The sequence below is a fragment of the Capra hircus genome, chromosome 4 (assembly GCF_001704415.2).
Source record: "Capra hircus breed San Clemente chromosome 4, ASM170441v1, whole genome shotgun sequence".
Lineage (NCBI taxonomy): Eukaryota > Metazoa > Chordata > Mammalia > Artiodactyla > Bovidae > Capra > Capra hircus.
Genome location: NC_030811.1, coordinates 8297296 through 8303640, shown reverse-complemented (window position 1 = coordinate 8303640; position 6345 = coordinate 8297296). Strand labels below are relative to the sequence as shown.

Here is a 6345-nt window from a genome sequence, read left to right as displayed (position 1 = left end):
TGTTTCAAGATCTGGGGGGCCATTAGATATTGGTGGTCTGGAATGATCTCCATTCATTCATTTATTTAACAACAACAACAAAAAATGTGCCTACCTTGGGCAGGAAAAAGGAGCAGTCATTATTCCCTGCTCTTAAGGTGGGCCTTAGAAGTTGGCACAGGGCTTCCCTGGTGGTGCAGCGGTTAAGAACCTGCCTGCCAATGCAGGAGACACGGGTTCAATCCCTGATCCAGGATGATCCCGCATGCCGGCAGAGCAACTAATCTGGGCCGTGCAGGGCGTCTGCTGACTCCAGCAGCAGAAACAATAGACTGCTCTCCTCTTTCACGTAGTAGACTTGACCGGTGAGCCCAGAGCTGCAGAGTTGGCCCCCTGGGCTGTGTCCTGGCTCCCCTTGACTTCTTTCAGGGGAGTCACCCCCCTTCCCTGTACTGTAGACATGGATTCTGAGTGGGAGCGGATACATTCTCACATGACATCACTGAAATAGTTGTATCAGGACAACTATTGTTGTATTAGTTGTATATATACAATACAATATAGTTGTATTTCAGGACATCTCCACTCCTGAAATAGTTGTATCACTGAACTCCCCTTGGTTGCACTAGAACCCCAGCCAGGGCAATAAGGGTCCGGCTCTAGGATTTTTCAGAATTAAACACTTTTCTCCCTGGCATCCCAAGTGTGGTGACGTACACCTAGAGGTGTTTGATGTGGGAGTCTCAGCTGCCTGGAGAGGTTTGTTTGAGAGATTAAAGCTAATTTGAGAAGGAAGCTAAGAAAAAAGCTGAACGGAGAGTCCTGATAACTTTTGAATTTCCGAAAGTCAGTTTCTTCTCTGATCTAAATTTCTTAAAGATTTGTTTTCGTGTTCATCCTCAATCCTGTCCAACTCTTTGCAACTCCATGGACTGTAGCCCACCAGTCCATGGGATTGTCCAATCCCTCCGTCCATGGGATTCTCCAGGCAAGAGTCCTGGGGTGGGTTGCCGTTTCCTCCTGCAGGGGATCTTCCTAACCCAGGGATTGAACCCGGGTCTCCCGTGATCTCCTGCATTGCAGGCTGACTCTTTACCCACTGAGTTTGTTTAATCAGTTGATATTTAACTCTGCCACTGATTGTCAGTGTTAGCATGATATGATTCTGGACATGAAATATTAGCTAGACAGTTGTGACTGGGGGTATAGCTCAGTGGTAGAGCATTTGACTGCAGATCAAGAGGTCCCTGGTTCAAGTCCGGGTGCCCCCTTGTTTTCTTCACTCACAGAACCCACCTTAGGGCTTATCTTTCAGGAGAAAGTATTTGGGGGGAAAAGGTGAGAAAGGGGAGATTAATGAAGAGCTAGAGAGATGGATGCTGGGTAAACAGACTCAACAGATGTCCACTAGAGGGAGTGAACAGATTGAGACTTGAGACAACAAAACCACGTCTGGCCCTGCACAGTCTGGGCTGGAGGAGACAGGACAGGAAGGAGAGACGCTAGACTGCTGCTGATGGCAAGAGGAGCTGACCCAAGCCCTGCTCCCTCTCCTGGGCCCCGGCTCTCGCTGCCTTCTCTTTCCCTCCCTCTTGCTGTGCACAAGGTGTTTGCAAGAAAATCATTTCTCATCAGCCTGCACATCTCGGCTCAGTTCACAAAGGACTCTTGGCTTTGTGGGCAGAGACTAACCCTGATGGGCTGAAACCACGATGATCACGCTGTCCCTCGGCGGTTATATCTGCAGCGGGCACAGTTCTCTGAACCATGAACCTCCTTAATCAGCCAGGAGTCCTCAGCACCTGGCACAGATGGGAACACGGTAGGGGCTCAAAGGATGTCTGTTGAGGGACTTCCCTGGTGACCCAGTGGTTAAGACTCCATGCTCCCAATGCAGGGGGCACAGGTTTGATTCCTGGGGGCAGGGGGGAGCAAAGATCCCACATGGCACAGCCCAAGATAAAAGGAAATAGCTGTTGAAGACATGACCCGGCTATGGGGCCCTCCCCACTCTCCCCTTCTCCATGTCTGACCTCCAGAGTCCCTTCAGCATCCTTTCCCTTCTCACTACAGCCTTGCCCCCAGCCTTCCCTGGGTGCAAATCTGGAAACGAAGTCCTTGCTGAAAAGGCTCAGAGAGAGGGTGGGCACCTGGAGAAGGTCCTGCAGGTCAGCACCAGGCTCTGGGGAATCCAAGCTGGTAGAAAGACACTGTGCTTGTACAGAGGTACCTGGAATTTTTCACGTGTGGTTCGGCCACCTGGCCCAAGTCCTGTCCTTCCTTCGGCCCTAAACTCAGAGGAGCTCATTTCCCACCTTGAGGAGGTAGGGGCACTTCGCACAGCTGCTCATGTAGGATTTATTTCCCTGTCTTTCATTCAACAAATATAAATTAAAATACTTACTATGTACTAGATTTGGAGCTTCCCAAATGGTGCTGGTGGTAAAGAACCTGCCTGCCAATGCAGGAGACACAAGAGATGTAGGTTCGATCCCTGTGTCTGGAAGGTCCCAGAGGAGGGAATGGCAACCCACTCCAGTATTCTCACCTGGAGAATCCCATGGACAGAGGAGCCTGGCAGGCTATAGTCCATAGGGCCTCAGAGTCGGACACGACTGATGTGACTTAGCACACACGCATGACGTACCAGATTCAGGCTCAGGGTTGAGCATCCTTAAGAAAAGTGAGGTGGGATCCCTGTTCTCAAGGGGCTCATGGACCAGCGCATGGGTCCACTGTGGTGCAGAAAGCAGGCACCTGAGATGTGTATCTTGTGCTCATCAGTGAGGCTGCTGCCTTCGAGGTCTTGATGTCAAACACAGTATCGGACCATCACCGCTGTCTGCTGACCTTGCCATGCCTTCTTTCAAGGCACCATATGGCTTTTCATCACCTGCCTCCCCTCCCCGTGTTCTCTCCTCTTGCCCACACAGCTTGGATCCCTTGACCCAGCAAACCAACAGCTCTCTTTCAAATCTCTTACGTATCCGGCCCTCTCTCCCTGAATGGAATCTACCTGGCAAAATCACAGTGCAGGTATTCACTTATTCCATGCCCACATCCAAGCAGCCGGACATTGCTGGGGACAATCACCCAGCCGTCTTGACAAACTTCACCTGTGACCAAAATCTCAAGTCAGTATTGGATGTAGCTAGGGTGGCAGTAATGGTAAAGAATCCGCCTGCCAATGCAGGAGACACAAGAGAGGCAGGTTCAATCCCTGGGTTGGGAAGATCCCCTGGAGGAGGAAAGGGCAACCCATTCTTGCCTGGGAAATCCCACAGACAGAGCCTGGTGGGCTACAGTCCATGGGGTCACAGCATCAGATGTGAGAGAGCGCACGGCACACACACACACACATACACAAACACACACACACACACACGCAGGAGTCTTGTATATGCTTGCTTTCTCACTTTCTGAGACAGCTTCTTCACCTCTTCTATGCTCTTTTCAAATTCTCAACACTCCCTCCCTCTCCTCTACTGTAGCTGAATATCTTAACAATTCAGACAATGGATGCAATTAGATGAAAACTATTTCCACCTTTCTCTCATTAATTCCAAGCAACCAGTCTGTCTGCATTCATAGCAGCTGCCTTTGGCTCTGTTAAGAAGAAATGTTTTCATTCTCATCTGTCAAGGTCAATCTATCACTTGTGAATTAAACTCGCTTCTTGCCTCCTCAAGAACCCCACTGCGTTTTCTCTCCTGCATCAGCGTTTAATTCCTCTCTACAGGATTGTGTTGTCTTAGGCGCACCACATGCCTTAATATCACCCACCTTTTTAACCACTGGGCCACCAGGGAAGTCCTGATTGAGGCTTTGGGTGTTTTTCTTTAATATTTAGTGTTGGCAGTGCTGGGTCCTTGCTGCCATGCGGGCTGTCTCTAGTTGTGTCGAGCAGGGGCTACTCTCTAGCCGTGGTGCTCAGGCTTCTCCCTGCGGTGGCTTCTCTTGTTGCAGAGCGCAGTCTCTAGGGCGTGTGGGCTGCAGTAGTTGCCACGTGTGGGCTCAGCATATTCAGCCCCCCAGTTCAGGCACAGTAGTTGTGGCGCACATACCTAGTTGTTCCATGGCATGTGGGTTCTTCCCGGGCCAGGGATTGAACCCGTGTCTCTTGTATTGGCAGATGGACTGTCTACCACTGAGCCACGGGGGAAGCCCTAGCACTTACTTTTGAAAAAGCCTCTCTTGATCCGTTGGAGAAGGTGAAGGCACCCCACCCCAGCACGCTTGCCTGGAAAATCCCATGGATGGAGGAGCCTGGTGGGCTGCAGTCCGTGGGGTCGCTAAGAGTCGAACATGACTGAGCGACTTCACTTTCACGCATTGGAGAAGAAAATGGCAACCCACTCCAGTGTTCTTGCCTGGAGAATCCCAGGGACAGGGGAGCCTGGTGGGCTGCTGTCTGTGGGGTTGCACAGAGTCGGACACGACTGAAGCGACTTAGCAGCAGCTCTTGATCCATGACCCCTCTAGTTCCTGCCCAGTTTCTCTGCTCCCATTTCCCAGAAAACGGCTCAGAAGAATTGTCTGTACCCGCTGACTCCACTTTCTTATATCCCACTCCAGTCCAGTTTTCATTGTATTAATACCTGGTCCATTGAAATGGCCTTCATCAAGGTCATCAGTGACCTGTATTTGAGTAATATTTTGCTGACAGCAGAGACCAGCTCTCTCTCTGCTCTCTACTTAGCCTCTTGCACTTTTACAAGGATGATCACTCCATCCTCAAAACTTGTAAAGGCTAAGCTTTCTAGCCTCACTTTGCTTCCATTCTGCCCCACGGGGTGCTATTTCTCTGCCTTCCTGTCTAGCTCTCCTCTTCCACCAGCCTGGAAATGTTGGGACACCCAGGGTGATGTCCTGGCCTGACTTCTCACCTCTTAGTCCTGTGGCTTCAAATTCCTGTAACACGTTGGTGACTTATGTCGATGATTTACGTCCCCAGCCTGGACTACTCCTTACCCTCCAGACTTGAATACCTACCTCCCCTGGGTTACCTAATGGGATTCTCTAGCTTAATTTATCCCACCCTCACCCCAGTCTGCTCCTTCCTAACCCTACTGCAGTAGAACACAGGGGCCCAAACCTGCCCAGCTGCCCCACCAAGAGCCTAGCGTGGCCCCTGACTCTCCTCCTCTGGGTTCACACCCAGCCTGTCAGTGACTCCCAGCAGTTCCTCCTTCAGAACGCTCCCCACCCCACCAACTGTCTCCAGCCTCATCTCCTGGGTTGCACTGTCCTCCCCTCGAATCCATTCTCCCCGCAGTGGCCGGAGCGAGATCTCGTTCTCCTGCCGCTCCAAACCTCTGATGGCTTCCCCTCGCGCAGACTGAAATAGGAATGAAACCCAGGAGCTTGATAGCAACCCTGGCGTCCTGCAGGGAGAGCAGCCATCTGGGGGGCTCCTGGAAGGCTCTCCAGGTGGAGGCAAGCACACTCCACCTCAATGAAACTGTATTGTCACCCACCCCTTCCCACCCAGATACCCTGGAAACATCCCTCTTTTCCTAGAACAGGGCTGCAAACGCCCAGGACACTTCACCACCTGCCTCTCTCCTCCTCGGGCTCCATCAGTCACCGCACGGAGAGGACCATAAGCTCCGACGCTCCTCCTCAAATCACCAAGACCTCCAAGGTGAAGGCGCAAGTGTGGCTGCGCTGACGTTGTCTGCCATGATTCATGCTAGTGGTCCTGGCCCCAGCCTTGCTTCCCAGTGAGAGTCCAGCCATCAGGAATACAGAGACGTGTGTGATGATGGAGGTGTGCATGAGGCCCCGGGGGAGTCAGAGCAGGAGGCAGTGGGGGAGTGGGGGTCTCTACAGACACAGTGACACGTGACCTTGGCTTAACCAACAGTTGTTTGAGACCAGAAGGGTCTGGTTGGCGGATTCTGGGGGTGGAGAGTGTGGAACATTCCTGGCAGACCAGCAAAAGAGCTTGGTCATGGAGCCAGGCTGGAAAGACAGGGAGGGGTTTTCCATGTCATCCTCTGATACACCTGACTTGCGCAGTTACCTAAAGCTTGGATATTTAGGTCGTTTCAAATTCCTTTCCATTTTAGGGAGACTTGTGATGGACAGGGAGTTTGTTAAGGAATCTTCCCTGGTGGCTCAGGTGGTAAAGAATCTGCCTACAATGCAGGGGACCTGGGTTTGATCCTTGGGTTGGGCAGATCCCCTGGAGAAGGGAAAGGCTATCCTCTCCAGTATTCTGGCCTGGAGAATTCCATGGACTGTATAGTCCATGGGGTCACAAAGAGTCAGACACGACTGAGCAACTCACACTTTCACTTTCACTTGGCCATTTTGTAACATTTTAGCAATAGTCCTGAGAGCTAATGTTTGTTGAATATTTAC

General features: G+C 51.4%; 1 non-coding gene across 1 annotated transcript; it reads left to right on the top strand.

Moving 5' to 3' along the window:
- On the top strand, nucleotides 1179-1250 carry TRNAC-GCA. The gene has a single exon. It is a non-coding gene; the product is annotated as a tRNA-Cys (tRNA).